Source organism: Ciconia boyciana, chromosome 5 (assembly GCF_034638445.1).
Source record: "Ciconia boyciana chromosome 5, ASM3463844v1, whole genome shotgun sequence".
NCBI classification, from domain to species: domain Eukaryota; kingdom Metazoa; phylum Chordata; class Aves; order Ciconiiformes; family Ciconiidae; genus Ciconia; species Ciconia boyciana.
In genome coordinates, this window is record NC_132938.1 from 79290119 (window position 1) to 79313670 (window position 23552).

The window sequence follows — 23552 nt, forward strand, 5'->3', positions numbered from 1 at the left end:
AACCTTCTCCAACTGGAACCGGTATAAATGTAAATTATTAGAGAAGCTCCCACCCATACTTCATGGAAACTTCCACTCTACCACCCACATCGTCACTGCCCAGTCTTACCCCTCAGATGGGAGGTCAGCACAGATCTTGCTTGTTTCAAAATTTTTCATTTATATTAGAGATCAGCTTCAAGAGCCTAGGAGAGGAGCTAATCCTACACACATGTGCCTCTGGTGAGATGGCAACTGTCCCTGGCTAAGGAATTAACACCCCTTTTAAAGTTTTCCTCTTTATTCTGAGCTTCCAACAAACAAATCAAATCCAGCATTTAGCAACTGCATGTTTCAAATCACCAAAAGCCCTTTCAGATCTTGAAGCTGTACACACTGTCTGCTAGAATAACCTCAGGCATTCTGTGACAATTGAATTATAACCAGTGACACCCTCTTTCCCATCCCATTGCACTGAGTTACCTCCACTGTCTACAGAGAGGACTCCACATGCTTTCATGCAGGCAGCAATGTGCTGGACAACAGAGGGAACATATTATTAAATACTTCTTTTATCTTCACTTACAATAGCCACAAATTTAACCAGTCCTCAAATATTTTCCATTAGAGTATTGCAGCCACAAAGGTTCCAAGCTGCGGAGACGAAAGCGGTTTTAGGTGATTATGGCTCTTTATCTAGCCCAACCAATTTTATCCACAAAACCTTGAAGAAAATACCCAGTCACACGCCACAGCAAAAGATGAAATGTACAATCATCTGTGCTGTTCTGTTTCCTGCTAGGCCTCTGAGATATTATAGGTTTGGCTGTTGACCTTTCACTACAGTTTAAATTTTGTTTGAGGATGTTAGAAATATCTCAGCTCCTGAGTGGTTGCCTGTGATTGGAGAGACTGCAGCCAGTGAGCTGGGTGGTCCTTTCTAGTTAGAGGCTTTTCTGGGCTCTCAGGAACTGACTATGCTAATCCGTCACTGAACTCAATATGCTTGAGTAGCCATATTACTTCATTATTGCAACTTACAGTGTCGTGTGGAGGGATTTCCTTTCCAGTATAAATTGGACTGTCATTGACTCTGGAGCCTGCCAGTAAAGAAATATTTGTATGATTTTTTAAATTATCTTGGTATTACTTTGTGCAATGCTTTACATGCATGCAGGAGGCATTGTTCTTCCTTCCCTATGAATGTTCTGCAAAGAATGGAAGAGCAGCTTGAATGCAGAGATGTGAAGAAATCACACAGAGTGCTGTATCCAAATCCTTTCAGACAGGGAAATGGTCTGCTGGGTTCATATCCATTAGCGTATGGGTATTCTATTTATAAATTCTTATAAATCTACCTGGTTATGGCTAGAGCAGTGACTCTAAACTGCTTTGTGGGTAACTCAAGGGGATTTGGGAGAGGGAGTTCTAGTCCAGGAACCGCTGCTTAGCGGATGAACAGTCTTGGATTAATCACTTTCCTCCCCATGTTACTATTTCTGTTTGCAAAGTACAGAGTTATTTAAGGGTAGGAAGCTGTACATAAAAAGTCATTATTATTATTAAAGGATACTTTCTATTTTTCACACAAAGTGCAGGAAGGTTTAAAAATGTGCTGCTGTAATCAGTCAAAATCAGTGTTTTATTGGACAAAGCTGTTTCTACCTGTCACCAAGTAAGTCATCTTATGTAACTGTGGCCAAACTTTAAAAGTATTAACTTTTTCTAGGCAGCTACATACATGCCTGGAGGGATGCATGAATTGTCTTAGTGTGTTAGTGTCTGTCTAGAAAGGTACCAAAAAACTTGGGTAGTTGTATACACCTCTCTAAGTCCTTACTTGGACATTCAGGGACTATATGCAGTAATGCATACAGCTTCAATTCGCTTGATTAAACAGCTGTGAAGTCAGGAGGAAGCCTCCTGACTGGCTATTTGAATAATCCTTTTAGTGGGAGTCAGATACACAGAACATACAATTGTGGCCAAATCTAGACCATATTCAAGTTAGTATGTGATAAGGTCTTCTAGACAACCCAAGTTATGCTGAAGATGGTTGACATAGTTAACTACTGTCAGAATACCACCTGAGTCACCCATTTTGTTAGTCAATTCCCAGACTGAAATTTCAATCACAATGTATAATAAACTAGGCCAGTCACTTTATTGTATTTCAAAGTGGGTAACAAAAGAATGTCGCCTGTTCTAGATAAAAATTGGACCGTAGTCAGCAATCCATAAATCCGTTTATCCCATCCTGAAGGCAGTCTGTAGCACCAGAATATGGCAACATTTTGGAGTCTCTGAAATGATCTTTACCACAGAGATGACAGATGAGGCTGTAGAGCAAACATCACTGGACTTGTGGCTACTACACTGAAAGAACACTTGCTAGCACAGCTGTGCTGTCAGGATGGGTGAACAGGACTGTAGCAAGTTTGAAGGTCTTCGTCTGCTTGTCCTGCCTTACATTAACTCAGCTCAAATATTGGAAAGCAGAAGTTTGCAGCCTTACAGATACAAACCAAGGTTATACAAATAAACACTCAGTAATCACAAGCACGGCAGAAAGCCAACATGTTGAAGCCACGTTGACCTAGCCAGCACACTGTATTCTCTCCCTCTGAGAAGAGCCTGGCAGGCAAATGAGTGCTAAAAACTTTTACACTCCTCCACGAAAGAAGTACTGACCTTCTCATGTAGAAAAAAAGCCTAGGTAGCTATTTGATCTTCCCTCAATTGGTTTTATAGTTTAAAAAATCCTTTTGCCTTAATGTAGCTATCAAACAGAATCAAACAAATCGAAACTTGCGTTTACCAAAGCAAGTGGATGATCATCATCCAGATGCAATGGCAGCAAGACAAGCTCAATGAGAACTGTAGTATTTGTACTGCTGCATCCAGACCCGCATTCTGGTTGGGATCTTCACTCTAACACAGAGTGAGCTGGAATGCCGAGCTGTATGTTGTCTAGGGACAGAAGCAAATAAATATCAAAATAAATTCCAAAATCAGACCAGAAGCAAAGACAACACATGGATGAAGAGCAGGATGTTCAGAATAGTAGACTATATTTGTAGGAATGTTTCCAATGAGAGCTGGTTAGAAACTATGCCAGAGGGTATCTCTGAGAGATTACTCATTTTCCCTGAAAGTGAAATTTCTCACAGGTCGGTATTTATTTCTTCCAGAGGAACTGAGCCTGGCTCCAGCCTTAGGGATGCCATTTCAGGGGCTCTCAACTGGAGGCCTCATCCTAAGGACCCCAGATGTCCCAAAAGCCAAGCAAAGCCAGAAGCAAGCTAGCAGGTGAGTTTAAAAGATCTGCCCCGAGACAGATCTGGGCAGCTCCAGAACCCACAGGGACCAGCATCTGTTGAGAAGACTGGGGGATAAACTTAGATAAAGAAATGACATGTGTAAATGTTTCCTACATCTTATATTGTGGGATACCTGACAAAAACATATTTTTTATTTTTTGGTTTTTTTCCCCTTAAATTAAAAAAATTACCAAATTAGTTGAAGAATTTATTTTGGAAATCCACAGCAATACTTGGGGGACATGACTTTGACTAATGCTATTCATTGTTCTCAATTCTTACCTTAAGCCTCTAAAGTGTGTTATGTTCCTGTTCTCAAATCTCTTGTTTTCTTAAACTGAAATGTCTATCTTTCCTATTCTTTTTAACCCTCACATACTATTTTCAAAAAGCATCATTCCAAATCTCACATATTTTTATGAATCGGGAAATAAAATACTCCATTGTTTTGCAAGTTTAATAGCTACCATGTTGTTGAGTAAAATGTAAACATCAAATATAAAGACCTCAGCTTTTTTTGCTAATTAGGGGAATTTCAATCTTTACCTCAATAAACAGAGCTGCTAATCTGTCTTTCCTCTTCCAAGGCAGAGAAATGTTTCAACAAACCAGGAGCAAGATGCATGAATGTTAGAAATAATAAATATTACTAGTTGCCACAAGAATGCTGTGAGATGCTCAAAGCTAAGGAGGCTTTAGGAGTGTTATCTCTGTGTGATGTTTTGTTTTGCAATCAGTTTCATTTTTTTAAATTTTTATTTCCTTCTGTTTCCAGCAGCACTGCTTTCCCATGCAAAATCTGGAGTTATTAGGTGAAGTACCAGCTTATTCCTAAATTGCGACACACCAGCTCTTTGTTTTCTAAGCTTAGCTTCTATCAAGGGTTTAAACATGAAACCAAGTATCTTGAAATTCACCAAAAGAGCTTTCTGACACAAAAACTCTTTCTTGCATATCTATATCCACTAACAGCATTTTTACAGTATTTTGAAATTAGATTTTAACACCACTGGCAAACATAAAAATAGTCTTTCAGGGAGTGAAGAGAGGTTACTTTGACTCTGGCACCATCTACTGAGAAGTGAATAAAAGTGCCTGGACTACAAGACCAAGAAAAGATATATTAATCAAGGAAATACGCCCTAATTTCTTCTTGCAGCGCAAATATTTCTATTTTCTCATCACCAAGAAGGCTTTCCCTTACATCCTTGAAAAATATTTTCTTAGCTTCTCATTACTGTTGACATTCATCAGAGCGCAATGATATAATGTAATAGGATCTTTCCAGTCTGTAAGATAACCAGTACAAATAAACAAAAAGTTGCTTGCACTGACTTTGCAAGCAATTCTTCACCACACAGACGCTGAGGGGGAACAAGCCATTTCAGTGTAACTGCAAGGAATGTTCTTAGCTGTGCAAAATCCATGAAAATATGAATGTGAAAAAAATCTCACATGAAGGCTTAGTTTAGAAAGTTTTCTTATTCTTGCCTTTCTAAATATTTCATTCTTCCTTTCTAGACAGAATACGTTCTCCATGCATTAACAAGCAAACCATAAATGATAAGGAACTGTATTTTGTGATTAACATTTAAGTTGAAATGTTTCTAAGTAAAAACTTAACAAATGGCAGCTTTTTACCTCATTTTTATGGTTACTGAAAAGTACCAGAGTTGAGTTTCATAAATTTTTGCCACTAGAGAAAACAGAGTATTCAGAGAACAACATTTGTACTAAAAATATTTTTTAGAAATATTGAAAATGGCTCCTAAACATTTTCAAAGTATAAGAGTTAAGGGGAAAATAGGTAATATTTCGCCTCTGTCTGTATGTTTATACAGAACTCGCTTAAAAGGGGAACAGAATTCAAACTACAATCAAAATGCATAAGGACAACTAGGGGTTACAGCAAATTCAGAAGATGAAGACAGAGGTTAGTAAGTAAAAAATGCTGCAGAATAATAAGAATTGATCACCTGTACCTCTGAGCAATGAAATGAAGACAAGGAATATTGTCTTAAGCCTGCTGGACATTCAGAAGAACAGAGTTGTCATGCTCGCAAGGTCTGCTGATTAATGCTTGGCTTTAGCGTAACATAAGATTTATTGCATTTTGCCTGAAGTGGGTAATTGAATAATCCCTCTAAAAAGCAATAATTTTTCCATGAAGTTCATAAAGTTAATACACTCCAAATCTCCAAGCAGCAGAAAAGAAACAGCTAAGCATCTACCTGTGGAAATCATTGGACATAACTCATAAGGCACAAACGTCTCTTCATAGAAGTTTGTTATTAAAGTGTTTTACAGGAAAGAATAAATAAATGATTTTTAAATAGTGCCTATGTACACATATCACGATTGGTTGAATGACCAATGATTCCTGATCTCACATCTTTTTATATCATAGTAACTCCACTGAATACTATTCTCACTTTATATGGACTAAAATCAAATTGAAACTCAAAGATAGCCTGACTCAAAATCTGCTTATTTTTGTTAGTCTTTCAAGCTGTACTGGCAATATTTCTAATTGCTGGGAAATGGGAGAACAAGTTCCACATGTACTACTTAGGCTCTTGATATCAATGGGAATACAGGGAAAAGGAAAGAAAATTCATATTGATTGGTGCTGTGTTTGGAGTTTATAGACTATATCCTATAAAATGCATGTAAGACTTAGACAATCAGCCAGAGAGCTAGCACTGTACCATCTAGTAATCACTATGAACAGATGGAGGACATAATCTGTCTATGCTCTGGAGTGGAAATCACCAGAATGAAGATCCTGACAGACCACAGAAGAAAGCAAGGTGTCCTCTTCTACTGGGCTGTGCTCTTCTAGTTTATCATACCTAAACCAGATCAAAGGGGAATACAATAATGACCATATTCCCTAGGGCTGGATTTATAAGTGTACAAAGGTGTAGGTTAGACTAACAGACCAACAATGTGTCACTTAATGAGTTTATACAAAAAGAAACTGAAATAAAATTTAAAAGCAGCATTTGGACAAAATGTGGCAATCATAAATTCTGCCTCAGATGATGATAATGTTAATAAAGAAATGTGAGCTCATAGTGTCTTTCAAAACAACACAAAGCAAGATGCAATATCCTCAAACCTAATAATATCAAATCTATCAAAATCCTCAAGCTTATGTACTTAAAATGTATCACCTGCAACTGTTACCACACCTCTAGACATTCTTCTCTGGAGAAAGCACTGAACAGATTCTGGTTTTTGAGAAGAAGAAGAAAATATCAAGTGCTTAGACTGTCACTAAGAATGCTGTATAGAGGAAAGGTGAAAATAATACTATTGCAGTGGCCTGTGGGCTCTCCTTAAGATCCTGAAAGATGGTCCCAACTAGCACATGACCACACATGACCAAAACAGTTCTGGGGGAAGGGAAGTTCACTGTGAAACTTCCAAAAGACTTCAACTAAAACTGTTAAGGATCAAGCTCTTTTTTTTAAAAGTGCCCCTGAAGACATAGCCAGACTAGAATGAACCATTTCTAACCTGTCAGAATGTCAGCTCACTGCCCCATGGAGAATGTGCACCAATGTGGAGAGGTCAGCCATGCTGGAGGACACATGCCACGATGTTCTTAATATTGAGTCCTATAACAAAGGTAGAGAAATATCTCAAGCTTCAGTTTCAACAGAAATTTTGAACTCTGAATTACCTGCATTTTCTCTATAGGCCCTAGGTAAAACTACAGTTCAGAGATGCAAAATTATTACCTCTAACCCAATCATGCCCATAACCGTTCCAAATTTGGTTCCAAGTATCATATCCAACTGTTTGGCTGGAAGCTTCCAAATCCATAAACATCAGTATAGGACAAATTCAGTCCCGGTGTTAGTGGATGCAACTTGGCAAAAGCCAATGCAGTCACAAAAGATCGGACATGTAAGCATCTCAGATGGTTGGAAGCTACACGTGACTGTATGATACACGCTATCTAAACCTAATTAGTGCCAAAAGAACAAAGTTACAGTGTTTCTCTTGTGAAGCATCCATTAATTTATGTTGAATTAGCAGATACAAAACCATATCAAACCCAAATTCTGTAAAAGAATGCTTGAAGTGTAATTCAGAACAACTGAATAAAATCAGAAAAGCAATAAACAGCAAAAAACTCAAGGAAAAAGTTAATTCACAGGAAATCAGTTCATATACGTCAGCTTTCTAAATTGCCCTTTTGTCTGTGCCCTCATGCACTTCAGACATCCCCACACAGCCATACAAATAGCTGGAGATTGCACCACGGCCAGAGAGTCAAAGGATTTGAGCTGTACTGGAGAGAGACAAATGAAATCCAAAGAGGAAGAACAATGCTCTTCCACTAACCCTACCGACTTAAACCAAAAAGCAGTGGCTCAAGCCGCTTCCCCAATGGGTCTGTGTAACACATGGAGAGACACCACCTCTTAAACCAGGTCGTTGTGTCTCTCATGATTTTCATAGCTTCTCTGTGTCACACTGTCTGAAAACACTTTCTGGAGCCCCATGTAGACTCAGCTCCTCGGTCAATGTAAACTAGTAAGTCCTGGACTAGAGTCAATGGCTCCATACCTAGCCACAACAGATCAGAACTTGGACTCCAGTTTTTCACATAGCTTTTCAATCTTCGTTTTTCACCTGGCCATGACAACAAAATGGCCTTTTTGCTGGAGCGTGCAACTTACACTTCCAGTATTACCCTCAGTGGATTACGGAGTTGAGAAAATTGTGATTCCTTTTTCATTAATGAAATGATTCTCAGGCTGGACTGCAGTGATACAATACATTTCAGACATTCTTCTTCTCTGAATTAATGCACATGGGACTACTAATGTACTACTTTTGACATAAGAGATCTTTTTTGATTGTGCACTTCATGTTACATAGCTTCACTAGAAACACCCATGGAAACATTAGGATTCTCTATTCATATTTTTAACTTTCACTTTGAACCATCTGGTAATCTCAGCCAGGTATGAAGTAAATTACGGGCCTCCAATAAATTTTCAGGACACTGTCTACTACTTAGACTAGATAAAAACCACATTTTTAAAATATGATATAGACATTTAAAATTTGAAAACAATGTTATCACAATGTATACAGTAAGATAATGGAAGAAGGAGGGCACATTTCTGGTACTGATGTGTACTTAGAAAGAATGATACTTCCATCCTATAATCAGGTTTAGCATGATACTACCTTGGGAATTCTGTGTGAAGAAAAAGGCCAGATGGGACATATTGGTCCAATACCTCTTAGGGAGTAAAGGTGTTTGTTTTGGCTCCTGTTAGAGTAGATTAATGAGAATGGCTATGAGAAACATGGGAGTTGTTGGCTGAAGAAAAGTTACTCAATCTTGAAAGCAAGCAAGCAGTGTGGGCTGCCAGTGAAGCAGTCCTTAGTGTAAGACACTGATTTCTTTTGCAATTTTATTGGCTTACGAATTCAGAGTTCTTACCCATGTTAATCTGAAACATGATAAACATTGATTTGTGTTTCCATAAAAAGTCTGTTGTATTTTCTAACTCAGTGGAAGAATTGCTTGCATAAAGTATTATGCCATACTCTTCAGGGCTGGCAGGGAGCTAGGCCTGACTGAATGATCAATATTTGTGATGCCAAATTTGCATTCTTCATTAAGCAACCAAAATGTATTCTTTGGTGTATAGTTTAGGAGTTTGTGGTAACACAGTACCTTACGTAGTAAGTTCTGTTCCACATAGCATGGCAGATACTAACAGAAAAAAATGGAGAGGGTAAGTCCATGCCCTGTAAGCACATTACAGTGGGGCCCAGTGGGAACCATACAATAAAAGAGGACGGAAGTTTGGAATGGCTCAAATATTTGGAGGGGAGAGGAGGGGGATTGAAAACTGGGAGTAATGTGAGATAGCAAATCTTGCCAAAATATTTATGTGTCTCTGACCTAGGCAGGTTAGATCTTCAGATGAGAATCTGTTTGTAACAGGGGCAGCTAATAAAAAGTAAAATTTATGGCTTTCTCATCGTAAATGCTGCCCCAGATGTTCAACCACAAAGTACATAGGTTAACCACCTAACCAAATGCAAGGAAGAAGATCAGTAAAACAACATCAGGGTATCCCTTTACCAGTAAAGGCAGAATATTTGACTAAAGAGCAAATAGTATATGGTATCTCAAGTGACTCCTTAAAAACTCTTGCCATAAAATTATTGAGGATGTTAATATAAGAATTGCAATATGAAGACCAAAGACCATATTTTTCACTCTTCTCCTTTACAAGGGGAGAAACAGAGCGGTTCTCAAAACCTGGACAGGACTGATACTGTCCCCGATAGGTTATGAGAAATGCATGTAATAAGATAAAACCCCTAAAGCATGAAACATAGAATCATACGCTTCTTTTATTTGATCAGATGTAATTTCACATGGACTTTGATCTATACTCTAGCAGTAACTACTTTATGAATTTCTGCACAAAGAATAACATTGGAATTACTGTATCTGTGATCCCAGTGTGGCACACCATGAAGTACTCTATTACAATCCTTCACTTCACCCATCAGCTGGTTTTGAGGTAGGCATTGCTGTATTATGTATAAATCTGATCAATCACCGTGCACTCTTCATATTCTACAGTCTTAGCTCAAAATGCCTGTTGTCAGTTGCAAATAAGCTTTCTGCTATTATTCATAAATTTTAGGGCTAGATGCATGACTATGCTAATCCTCGTGATAAAACAGCAATAAACTTGCAACCAGTAAAGGTGAATGGTCCCTGCAAATGATGGAAGACTAGAATAGATTTGTGAATGTTTATGTGGACCAAACATTCAATCTTTTTTAATATTGACCAGCAGATAGTTTTCTGTTTGTCTTTTTCAGTGTTGAGACTTAGGATCTCTTCATTACAGTCTACATAAAATTCAGCCTTCCCTGCTATTGCTTATTATACACATTAGAGGAGTTTTGCTATTGAATTTTCAGAGATCATCAGATATACAGACTAAGTACATCTTGCCTCTAGTAAATTTGTGAGGACACCATATGCCTGGTTCTCCTAAATTGTCTTGGTGTCTTTAGCTGACAATGTAATAAGAATGAAAGATGACTTCTTATTCTATGTGAGAGACCTTAAGAATATATCTGTGAGGGAAACAGCTTTGGAAGCACACAAATGTTGCAATTTTTGGTTCTGCTTTGCAAAGGAGACAAATAAAAGTCCTTGCTATTTGCTGAAAAGCTAGAAATAAGCAGACTGAAAAGAATTAGAAGAGTTATCTGAAATTTCTCAAAGCCAAGTTAGAAGATCAACTGATTTAGAAGATTGGGCAAGGTGCGCACGGAGGAATGGATTAATTATTTATTTAACTTTGGTTTCTTGGTTTGACTTTCTCATAAACATAAAACAATTAGCTATTCTAATCAGTAATTTGCATCTCAGCTACTTTTTCCCATCCATACTCAATGATGCGGTATGACAGGGCTCAGGTTTTGAGCGCTAGCCCAGTGTTTCTGGTTAGCCAGGGCTTGATTTCAGGAATTCAACTTTCAAGGTCTACAGGTACACAGATGCAAGACATGGTAATGTAGTTTTTGGATTTCAAGAATGGATTATACACTCTGTTTGTAGACATACGTAGCTGATGAGTATTATTTCTATAAAAGGATTGCACTGGAGCAAGGGAAATGTGGAAAGTGTAAAATATTACATATTCTTTTAGACCATCTTTGCATCTAATGCCAGGTGAAGTTTTAATGTAACTTTCTACCTATATTTTTTTCTTTTAGTCCTCTATGCCGCAGCATAGAAAGGGTTGTTATAGTTTCCCACTTACATGTTGATCGATGATTTTAATTTTATTCATAGTCATTGTACAATTTTTCATGGAAAGAAAAAAATCACATCAGTGTTTGAAATAATTACATTCCGCAGCATTCTGTGGCAGTAATGTGAGGCCCCATCTTTTCCACTGTTCCTGACATTACATTCCAGGATTATTTTATCAATATTTCAGTCGCTAACATCCAGTCCTGTGAGTGTTCACATGCATGATGTATCCTTCATCAGTTGTATCTCACAGTGCTCGTTCCCATAAAAAGGAATGCCAAAAATTTAGGATGGGAAGCCTGATTAATTGTTTAATCCCTGCCGCTTTCCTACTATCTACTGCTGCTCAACACATGAGAAAATCATCTCTGGTCAGACCAAAGGTCCAGCTAGCTGAATAGCAGATGCTTAGGAAAACATGGTATTTAGAGGTTTATCCTTCCCTTGAGATGCCCTCTCTGGTCCTGGAGTTCAGTCACTCAAGAACCGCCTGATGGCACCTACTCAAGTGCCTCTTTTCTCTTACTGGAACAAGTAGATTCACAGTAGAGTTTATTTTTCTGTGACACTATGCTGAGATTTGTGAAGTCTGTCAATCTTCATGCTACTTCGTCTTCATTAAGTGTAACAGCCTGACATGCATTATATGCTCCTGACTAGAGACCAGTTCTATTTCCACACATGAGACTGATCTGTTGTGGGATTTGGGGTAGGACACTTTTTCTGTTTTCCCTCATACCTACTACTGGTTTGGTTCTTAACATAAACAGGTTTCAGCTGGAACCTCAGCATTCTGCAGCAATATAAATAGTAGCAACACTGCACATCACATTTCTTTACCAGTGAAAATAACCGCTAATATGGAACTTGGCTCCTTAGTTCTCCATAGTCAACATCTGCATCTTCTTCCATTGCTCTTCTCCACCTTACCAACACTTCCTTTTACCCTATTTCTTCTTTTTCCCCTATTTCTGCTGGTGTCAGAGGTAGATACATTGCCAAAAGCTATATTTTCCCAGGTAAAAGAGGTTTTCTGGGATTTTGGTACCAGATCTTTGCTTCTGGAATAATGACTTTTTATCATCATTATCCCTTTACAAAAGAGAGGATGGGACAAAGGGGATTTAAAGAGAGCTGAAGCCTACAAAGAAGCTGAGAAGAGCCTACCTTGTGTTAAGGGTTATATAGTAGGAACCCAGTAGGAACCCACACTGGATTTACTCATAAAATGCTTTTTTCATTTAGTTACAGTTTCAGCCTCTCCTTTAAACACCACTGCTGTGCCTGTCTTCAATAGCCCGTGTTTCTGGATCAAAACTTACTTTTCTTCCTTGAAGAATACTGCTCTTTATTATGTCATTTGTAACAACAGAGCTGTTAGGCTAACGTAAATTTAGTCCAAATTTCACTTCCTTTCACATTCCATTTTTGCTGAAATGAAGTAGATGAGAAAAATACAGAAACTTCAATGGGAATAATCTTGTGCAGATGGAGGAAACCCAGATGCATTTAGTAGAGCAGCTCTTTTGTCAGTCAAAGGAGTCCAAAGGACAGATGTGTTGTTTGTTAATCATTCAGAAAACCCTTGTGATTAGGAACTCCTAGATCTTGAAAAGGCCAGCCAACTAAGAAAGATACACTGTGCTCCAGCACTCATCGTACTCCATTTGGGAGAATAAGAGGATTCCTTGGCCAGAAGTAAGTAAGAACAATGTAAATAAGGTTATTATACATAAAAATCAGAGTGCATGCCCTGGACGAAGGGGAGATTTCAGTTCTGTAAATCAGCTAGGAAGATCTGGCAAAGTTCATTGTCCAATTGGCTTACAAATTTAACAAGAAGACTAGTGCAGACATTTCTTTAAGAGGCTTAAGGAAAAACAGAGGTACATTCGAGCCAATGAATTAAAACCCTATGAAAGGGAAATGAAAGCCATTAGTAAAGAACCTGAAAGCAATACACTGTGACCCCCAGAGAGTATCCCCCAACTGTACAGAGTATAAGGGTGGAGGGAAAGCAGAGAGTATCCAATGAGAGCTAAGATAAATAAAAGCGTAAAGTCATGTGGAATATAGGAAGAGTTCAGCATGTACTGAATTTTTGCATGGGTGAATATAAATGTATCCATTTATATAATTCATGTGATACCCTAGGATTTGTAACTCCTGTTGCATTTATTCAACATCATAATTAAAAAACATTTTTATTATTAATAATTATTTGTATTACTTATGACATGGTCCAAAATCAGGGACTCCAGTTGCTAAACAAACAAAGATGAAGTATACAGCTGCTACCCTCAAATATGGACAAATAGAGAATACTACCAAAAAAAAAAAAAAAGAAACTAAGATTAGTCAACAGTATGATCAATCATTTCAGCACATCATCTGCATACTTGCTTTCAATATTTCTGTAGACCTCCTGACAAAGTAGAAATATCAGAGGCTGAAGAACAGTGGCTTTGCTAACTCATGGGGAGATCCTTCTAAACATGAAGGACAACTTAGAAGAAAGCACAAGGTACTTGTTTGGAAATCTGTGTAACAGGGGAAGATGCTCTCATGGAGAAATCAGTTTGGTGGAAGTAGCAGAGCAGTGATAGAGCAGTGTGGCTCATACGGTAACTGCAGCAGAGGAGAGGAACTGAGCTGTTCAGCCAAGTTGATGGTAAAGCATCCAAGAATGGAAGCTAATGGCGAATGACAAAGATTTCAGTCTGCTCTAAAGGAGACAACTGAATGTCCTTGTTGAGAGATTATCCAAAGTTAAGATGTAGAAGGAAAAGAGGAGGAAATCAGAGGCACAAAACCCCCACAGAAAAGGAGGAGGGAATTGGAGAGGATCTGCTTGTAAGATGTTCTGAGGGAATAAATAGAGAGGTAGAAGAGAAATTGGGAGAAGACAGAGGCACAGCAGCCAGGCCAGACATGATCTCAAGCAGACAAGTGCAGTTGCGTGGGTCAAAGGGGATGAGCAGGGACACTTATCAGAGATGCCGCTAACTCTGGATAGAGCTTCAGTCATGCTGACTTATGAGGCAGCTGCAACAGCCAGTAACAAAGATTTGGCTCAAATAAGCACCATATTTAAGTATTGAGACTCATTGGAACAGAATGGTACTGCACAGCAGAATCATCTCTTTTTCTTGTTATTCTTAGGTATAAGAATTGAGTACTGAACAACTTTACAGTCCATCTGTGGGACAACATAGCAATTGAAATTATATGCGAACAGTAGGACCTGTTAAACTAGGTCACCTGACTTCACCAGATAAGGTGACTTCACCAGATAAGGTAAAATTAAACTAGGTCAGATGACTTCACCAGATAAGGGTCTAGTTCTGAGCCCCTTCACAACTTGTCATTCTTAGTAAACAGAAGATTAACTCAAAGTGAGCAAAGTTGTACCAGCTAGGCAAAGTCTACTGTTCCATAAGGGCAGAAAGTTTAGACTTGGATAAACAAAAAAACATGGGTTAAAAAAAAAAATCTTTGTACACAGTTTAGTAATTTTTTTTCACTCCAGCTAAGCACTGAGGCCTGGAAATAAGCAGGTGAACACACCACTAATGGCGCCATAAGTAAATCAGGAGCAAGCCAGGCATCATTTTCTTCTACCCTTTTCTACAGATCAGAGTTACCTATTTACCACAGGTTTTATTTGTCATGTTTATTCTTCATGTCATGGCCTAAAATATTTGCTTAGTCTCTTAATCAGTCTGCCTCCTTACTGGTTGCTGCCTCTCCTTCTAGAAATTTCGGTACATATCTCATTTGTAAAAACAATAAAAGAGAACACTTAACAGTAACAGAAAAAAAAACAATTGGGAAGTTTCCTCCTCTCTAAAAATACTACAGTGAGAATAAGCTCACTGTAGCTTATAGTATGTTACTGTAGCTTATAAGAATGCTCATTGTAGCATTGCATCTGAGGGATAAAAGTAGTTCTATAGGGCCGATCAACCAGAATTTGCAGTCCTAGCCATTTATTACGTCAAATCCATCCATATATGAAGAGCTTAGAAAGACGCTACAACATTTTATAAGTAGTAATACTAATGTTCTCTCATTATGCATACTAAATATCCTGAATGATTAAATATTCAATACATTATTTTCTTGTTTTGATTCTTTAGGATAAGCAAGATTAAAATCTCACTGTCTAGTATGTTCCACTGCTCTATACTTATAATCTTCCTATCTCAGTTATGTTGAGCTAAGAGTTACTGAACAAAGAGCAGGGAGATAAAGAAATTCAAGTTCTGTTGTTTTCTACTCACAGAGGAAACAATCAACAAAAAATTCCACTCCCACATCAAACACCTTCACCCACACTAGGTCCAAGGGAAGTTTTGTCATTTACAGCAACATAATGTACTCTTTTTTTTAGTGTCATTTTTCCATACACAGTTGAGGGTTTTGGACAGAATAACGTTTACAGCAGTAGTGTAACACAAAAAAACCCACTGTGTTGATAGTTAGAAAATGGCATCAGCTAACATGTCACCTGGTTACCCTTTATCATTTTGGAAAATGCAAAAGAGATTTGAAGAGCCACAAGCTACATAACAGATTCAAGTTTGCATCTCATGCTTAGCAAATCTGAGACTAGGTTTTGATCCAAGGGAAATTGGGATTTCACACATAAGTGTTTGGCCAGAACAAATAAGCAACTTGCCCACAGTCAGGTTTGAAGTGGGAGGCCCTCTCCAGATAACATCATGAATAAATCCAAAATGAACAGAAATATTTTTCCATTTACTTACCCACATTCTGACACTGAGTTTTTATCTAACAAATAATTTAACTGCAGATCAAGTTTTAAGGAGGGAAGTAAAAATTACTAGGTGTCTATCAAGAATTACAGAAGAATGCAAAACTTTTTGATCACAGGATTAATTTCTTGCTAATGCATTTCAACATTTAGGTCCCAACATTTCAGGCATAGCCTACATTAATAGTATATGTTTAAGAAAGAAACTCATGTCAGATAAGTATCATCTGCCAAGAACACACATTTTTTTAATATTTTTTAGCATGCAAAGACATATCAAATTTCCATGAATTCACTGTTATGTTCTTACTAACAACTGTGGTGGACAGCAAGTAATAACGGAGACAGGCCAGCACAACAGTAAAGTATGTGGATGCATCAATTTATATAAACCACAAACCAATTTATATAATAATTTGGTTATTATTGTTGGTTTTGAGGAGCAGTGTTGCCAGCTGTCACAAAACACATAAACAGTTCATAATCTATAATAGTTCCTTAGACAGCTGCAAGACCATAAGCAACTGACTTTTATTCCTCAAAAGCCTTCATGAAACATGTTATTTAGTTCCAAAATGGACAGCTATTTCAGAAACTATATACCAAAAATACAGAGGAAAAAGTAAATTTCTCTATTAAATTAAATGGTTTCGTAGAGTAGCCCAGCCAGTTAATTCTGGGCATCGTGTCCTAAAGGGAAGCAACTGTTATAAGATACATAGGCCTGGTGTAAATGAAGTAGATCAGTTTACTTTAGCAGTTCAATTTGTGAAATTAAACTAGGTCAGCTGACTTCACCAGATAAGGGTCTAGTTCTGAGCCCCTTCACAACTTGTCATTCTTAGTAAACAGAAGATTAACTCAAAGTAAGCAAAGTTGTACCGGTTAGGCAAAGTCTACTGCTCCATAAGGGCAGAAAGTTTAGGCTTGGATAAAAGCTAAGCAACAGTAAACAAACATAAATCTTCATACCCTTCATGCCACTGTTGCTCATTGCCACAGGCCAGATTTCACCTCCCTCTACTACATTACTTCAGAAGCCATATGGTTATGACAGTTCATAGGCATAAAGGACAATTTAGGCCAGATGCGGAAAATGGCTTACAGAGAAGCAGAGTCCAGGGGAAGACAAAAGGAAGCAAGGCTCTATGTGGCACAGACATACTTAACAGCAGAAATGGATCAGAACTTAAATTCAGCAGAAAGTGCAGAAACAAGGCAGGTTTCAACTTATGGAATCTACAGGAGGATATAAGGACTGCCCTACTGACTCAGAACAAAGGGCCCATACTGTCCAGTATGCTAACCTGGACAGTCACTAAAACACAGCAGGTAAACCTGGCCCATTTTTATGGCCCACATAGAATCATACAGAATGGCTGAGGTTGGAAGGGAGATTATCCTGTCCAAGCCCCCTGCTCAAGCACCGTCACCTAGAGCAGGCTGTCCAGGACCATGTCCAGACATCTTTTTAATATCTCCAAGGAGAGAGACTCCACAACACCCTGGGCAACTTATTCCAGAGTTTGACCACCCTCACATTAAAAAAGTGTTTCTTGTGTTCAGTTGGAATCTCACATGTTTTAATTTGTGCCTATTGCCTCTTGTCCTGTCAGTAGGCACTACTGAGAAAAGTCTGGCTCTATCTTCTTTATTTCCTCCCATCAGGTATTTATACACATTTGTAAGACCCTGGATCCTTCCCTTCTCCAGGCTAACTAGTTGCAGTTCTCTCACCCTCTCTGCATATAAGAAATGTTCCAGTCCCTTAATCATCTTTGTAGCCCTTCACTGGACTTGCTCCAGTAAGTCCATGTAGAGACATGGACTGGGGAGCCCAGAATGGGACCCAGCACTCCAGATGTGTCTCACCAGTGCTCAGTAAAGGGACCTCACCTGCTGGCAATACTCTGCCTAATGCAGCCCAGGAGGCTGTTGACCTTCTTTGCTGTGAGGTCACATCGCTGGTTCATGTTCGGCTTACTGTTCACCAGAACGCCGAGGTCCTTCTCTGCAGATCTGCTTTCCAACCAGCTGGCCCGCAGTTTGTACTGGTGTCTAGGGTTATTCCTCTCCAGGTGCAGTACTTTGCAATTCCCTTTGTTGAACTTCATGAGGTTTCTCTCTGCCTGGTTCTCCAGCCTGTCAAGGTCCCTCTGAATGTCAGCAAACCCATCTGATACATCAACTATGTGATTATCTGTGTAACCGTGTGCGAAGATGTGGGCCCATTGAGGTTTCGTACAGTAGCATAATGACACCTTTTGCCTTGTTATCAATATTGATATTGATAACAAGGGGATTCCCAACATGTTGTTGGGGATGCCCTTGGGGATCCCCAACTCTTGGGGATGCCCAACATGTTGTTGATCATTTTGGCTGCCACAGCACATTAAGCCAATGGTTTTGTGGAACTGCCAATGATGGTGAGATCTCTCTTTCCTGAGTTATAACCTCCAGTTCTGAGTCCAGGATTGTGTAAGTACAGTTTACTTCCTTCTAGATGCCTAGTCTTCCAGTAATTTACACTGACACATTTCTGTCACTTTTTGCCAATGCATTCAGTTTTGTGAGGTCCCTTTATATTTCTGCAAGGCAAGCGTGGCATTTTTCTACCTAAGCAACCTAGTAGCAGCTGCAGACTTGAAAAATCTCACTGGTCCAGCCTCTTCTGCACAGTGTCCATGAAGACATGGAATAAATGTTTTATTGGCACTTTTAATGGTCAAAGTAATCACTAAATCCTATCCTATGCTTTCTACCCTTTCACCAGCTTTCAGGCCATAAAGGGACTTCTTCAGCAATCACATGGTAACTTCTGTGTTTTTAATAAACTTTGGTATGAAAGGTGGTCAAAAGCTTACTTAAAATCCAATATGAAAATCCAGTATGTCCACTAGATCCACTTCAACCACATGCTTTTTTTACACTCTTGGAGAACTCCAACAAACAAAGAAGTCAGGATTTCCCTTTAAAGATGCCATGCTAACCTTAGCCAAACAGACTGCTTTCCATGCATTCAGAAATCTCTTTTTTTATGACAGTCTCCCACCTTGCCAGGGAAGAAAGTCAGACTCAGTAGTCTGTAATTCCCAGGATCACATATAGCGCACTTTCCTAGGTAGGATTTACAGCAGCAATGCACAGTCCCCTGGCAGTAACTCTTTGCTACATAGTGACAGGTCGTAAAACTTTACCACCAACTCTGTAATTGCACATTATCTATTGGTCATGAACTGATTTTCTAATGTGAAATCTAGGACACAAGAACACAGTTCATCTTTTTTCACATCCTGGTTTTTCCCCTCAAGTTTGCCACTATGTCAGAATTAAAGCATCAGCACAGATATGTTTCTTTAGGGACCAACACCACATCAGTGCTGTCTGTATGGTACCTGTGCACTGACTATTGATACTATTTGTGTGGTAATTCCTTGTTACTACCTAAGGATCAAAAAAAGACCACATACTGAATACTATATATTATGCGAGCTAAAATGCTCACTTCCCTGAATCACACTGCTGTGCCTGTTTAGCATTACAGTTTTAAAAGTTTAAAAGTGGTTTAGAGAAGCTCAGGTTTATGGTGTCTTACTTTAAATGCCTTAAGAAAAATAATTTTCAGAAGTGCTGGGTACTTTTGCTCTGAAAATCAAGACTTTTTAAAAGAGTTTTGGGTTTCCAAACAGATAAAACTCAAAGTGCTTATTATCACTCACGAGGTCATGGCTGAAGGAAAAGCTACTTTCCAGAACCCCTCCAGTTTCCTGTCTTCTCATAACTATATTATGCAGCAAATGAAGGCCCCTAACAGTCATGGCATGAAAAAGATAGCAAACACAGGAAGATCATAGAAATATTCAGACTATGCAACAGAGCTGTTCAGAGTTGGTGGTTTTCCTTTGCAAGAGCTTGTGCAAACATTCTGTTCAATTTCATATCTGTGGGAGTTGGCATCCCCCACATCTAATTTTCAGATACAAACTCACACAAACCCTTATTCTCATAATAAACATTCCCAGCTACATCCCACCTAAATTTTCCATGGTGCTGAGTTTAATAAAAGATGGATTTAGCACCATTTTTTGGACAAGACTTGTTAAAAGGTTTCTGATTAAAAAAAAAATTCTTTTTTTTCATCTGCACTAAGAGAGGCATAGAATTTGGTGCCTTGTGACACTTCACATTACAATAGTTCTAAAAAACAGTAACTTGAAGATTAGCTTAGTGATTCCAGCATATAAACCCATCCTTTTGCAAGGGAGAAAAAAACCACTGTTGACACTAATGCCTTCTATGTGTAGTATCAAATGAAATAGTTATGGTAAAATACAACACAGCATTCAAAAAGATTTTGTTTCCACGAACAAATTCTAGTTTCTGGCCAATATACATCAAAACAAATTTATCTTCAATGTCCACCCATTGGTACTGTGCCACATTTGACAGTATTTCTTACAGCAGTAGATATTCTTCAAATACTTGAAGGAAGGCAAAGTTTATAGGTGCTAAGGTTCAGTTTTCAAATAATTATAACTGTACTGAAGCTTAGGGTTTAGCACTTTTACTTGTTAACAACATGCTAGCAGACTTGTGATCCAACCAAAGTAATCAATTACCAAAGTAATCTGAGAAGTATGAGTAGCTTGCTCTTTCAAAATTATCCTTAGTATGGCGCAGTGCAGGAAAAAAAAAAGACGAAGTTTTCTAGTATTATTATGAAATTGAAAAGTCCTTTTCCTTTGTTACAAGTACTTTGGAAGAGCTTATTTTTAAAAGTATGCACATCACAGAAAACAGTGTTTCATGACAAGTATCACTGCTGAAGGACTTGGTTTACTCACGTTTGAACAATGCATTCTCTCTGAAGCTATAGCTCCTAGCTTGTCAGCCTTCAGTACAGTAGGAAACACTATATTGTGTTTCTTTCAACAGAGACTTTGATAAGGGAGTTGTCATTCTTCCTTGCTGGAGTTTGCATTGCCTTAGGCTGATTTAGAAGGCCATCTGGAAATTACAACTGATTCATTAGCTGTGAGCCTATGATGTGAAGAGGGCAGATGGAAGAACACAGTACTTCATTGCTCCCTGCCCTGCAAGAGTTACCAGTCCAATATCCAACCCACATCGAGGTCCCAGCCTCTTTCCAGGAAGATTTAGAAAGATTCAGATAAGTCTGCCACAGTAATTGTCTTTCCTCGGCTACTTTTTCTCCCAGCTCTGTTCACTGGAGATACCAATGCTGACACAGATGATCATGGCTAAAAACCATGAGGGAAGGGAGCTGACAACACAGCGTTTTCAGCAGAAGTCCTGCCTTGCAATCCACAGAACTTAGGCAAAACCAGCTTGGCTTTACATTTATCACTCCTAGATGTATTCCCAAATGGAAAAGCTGTAGTATTATAAACCTAAATTTTGTCTCATAGAAAAAGGCATTTGAGAATCCTCCTGGCCCCTGTACGTATATACCAGATTCACTTGCACACATCACACATACATTCATATTTACTGCCCATGATTTTCTGGCCAGAGATATGGAAGCCCTCTACCAATATACTGGTGTTGTAAGTATCATAACATAAGTACTAAAAAGCAGTTTTAGACTGAGAAGGAGGGGAAAGCTGTTTAGCTTTATCTCCCCACTGAGCCTTCCATTTGCCCTCTCTCTATACACTCCAAGTGGGAAGGACAAGATTAAATGAATATCAAATTATTCTTCTATATTTCTGAGAACAAAGACTTCCTCTCTAATGCTTTGGATTACTACCCTTGTGGTCAGCTTGAGTTTACAAAGTCAAGAGAGCTAGCTGATCCCTTTGGCCTAACAACTGTTTGAATAATGTTAATAAAAGTATCAGAAAGACTGGAGATTTAAAAAAAAAACCACTCTATTTTTCATTTTCTGGTTTAGGAAGTGAGAAGGTCTGAAGACTAATAGAGCACATGATAGAAATGGTAAAGATATTATTGCTTTTGATAAGGTAATTACATTTTGGAGCTCCAGTCGTGAACCACCACATTATACAAGGTCTTATGCAATCACAGAGGAATATCCGATACAAGCACTACAGCAAAGTAAGAGAGACAGAGATTATTTATTCCATTTAGAGTTATAGCTATGTATGAACTACAAGTAATCAAGCAGCTCTTAATTTCTTACTGGATGCAATACAACATTGTCACAGGCATCCTAATGAAGGAAGTCAAAGTTAGCTTACAAAGCACATTTATGCAAAAAACAAATTATTCTGTCATTCTCTCCTTGAGAGAATGCAGCTGACTATTTTGTCAGCTGCTTTTACTTGAAAATTAAGACAGATAAGCAAAAAGGTATCATCTTTGATAAATAGCTTTTTCTGCACAAACAGTATCATAGCATACCCGCCTAAATTTAAGTCTCACTTCTTTCAAATTTATCACTGATGAAATATATATGTATGAGCATCACTGAAAACTGCACTTTCACAGGTTTTCCAAGAGACCTGGTCATAACTAATGACTTAAGATTAACTTAAGATCAACATCAAATGCTTGCCAGAAGATGGCTGGTAAGAGAGGGATGCAGAATTATAGCACATTTACAATTAATGTTGAGACAGAATTTAAGACAGAAGTTCTTCAATAAACGTGTTTACAAATATTTCATTGTACTTGGATTAAAATATAAGGCTCAGTATTTGTGCATCAAATCCTTTTTCTCTCTTTAAATTACTTAAGAACACGTTTTGAAACACTAAACTCCTGACTAGAGACAGAAAAAGCTACCTGATGTCCACTCCAAAAAATCCTTCCTTCTGCACTGAAATCTGAAAACAGAGTCAACCTCTGCCTATTTTACTCTGTCATACATGCTGACATCAGACTTGTCATTTTCAACTTGTCAAACAGCCCACTGACTAGCTATTTTAAACTAAATTGTAAATATTCCAGGAGCAACCCAAAGGAAAGAAAAACCACTATATCTAGTTTGCAAAACCTTTCCAGCTCATCATTATTTTCCAAATGGATAAGTCCAAAGATCTTTGGGTTTTTTTCCCAGTAGGATAAATGACATACAGACTCAAATGTGAGTCCATACATTAAAGCACTTCAGCTCTTTGCTTGTCCGTAACAAGGTGAGAAGTTCAAGGCTCCTGATATTAGCTAACAGTAATATACATGTATGGAAAATTTTGTTTACCTTTCCCTCCTATTCTTCTTTCCTCTTCTTCTTTCTCTAAACCATTCCAGTGCCCATGTCTTGACATATTGAACTCCGCAGGTTAGGCTGCTTTTGATTTGCGAGGAGAGTTATAATAGTTAATTACAGAGCACGGTCTTCTGTGACTCAAACATTTTGCATTTATAGGCTCTTGATATAGTCCAGAGCAAGAGGCTAACCCATATTTAATTTGTCCAACACGTTTCTGGTTAAAGTTCCATCAAATGGGTGACTGGAATCCCTCCGATTCAGCTGGAAAAGTCACTTTGAAGGAGGCGTTTATTAGCAACATTTGCCTCAGTCACAACAGGAGGCCCTGAGGGCCTGGGGAAAATCAGTGGTTGCTTATAATAGTCAAAACCGGCTATTCCCCACAGGATAAAGTGTCAATAATAGGTTAGATATTATGATTTGGAATTGATTTTACAGCGGGTATAAAATTAAAGAAAA

At 38.3% G+C, this 23552-nt stretch overlaps 1 long non-coding RNA gene across 9 annotated transcripts in view; it reads right to left on the minus strand.

Annotated features, from left to right (window-relative positions):
- The window catches only part of LOC140651735 (uncharacterized), a 105748-nt gene extending 84721 nt beyond the window's left edge, over positions 1-21027 (minus strand). For 6 of the 9 annotated variants that reach the window (XR_012042490.1, XR_012042493.1, XR_012042489.1 and 3 more), the window contains exon 1: positions 20743-21027. This is a non-coding gene — a long non-coding RNA (uncharacterized lncRNA). Of the gene's footprint in view, positions 1-1020; positions 1080-2670; positions 2707-6821; positions 6923-20742 lie in introns of those variants that run through there. The other 3 variants (XR_012042494.1, XR_012042488.1, XR_012042491.1) reach the window with 2 other exon arrangements.
- Between the last annotated feature and the right edge of the window lie 2525 nt (positions 21028-23552).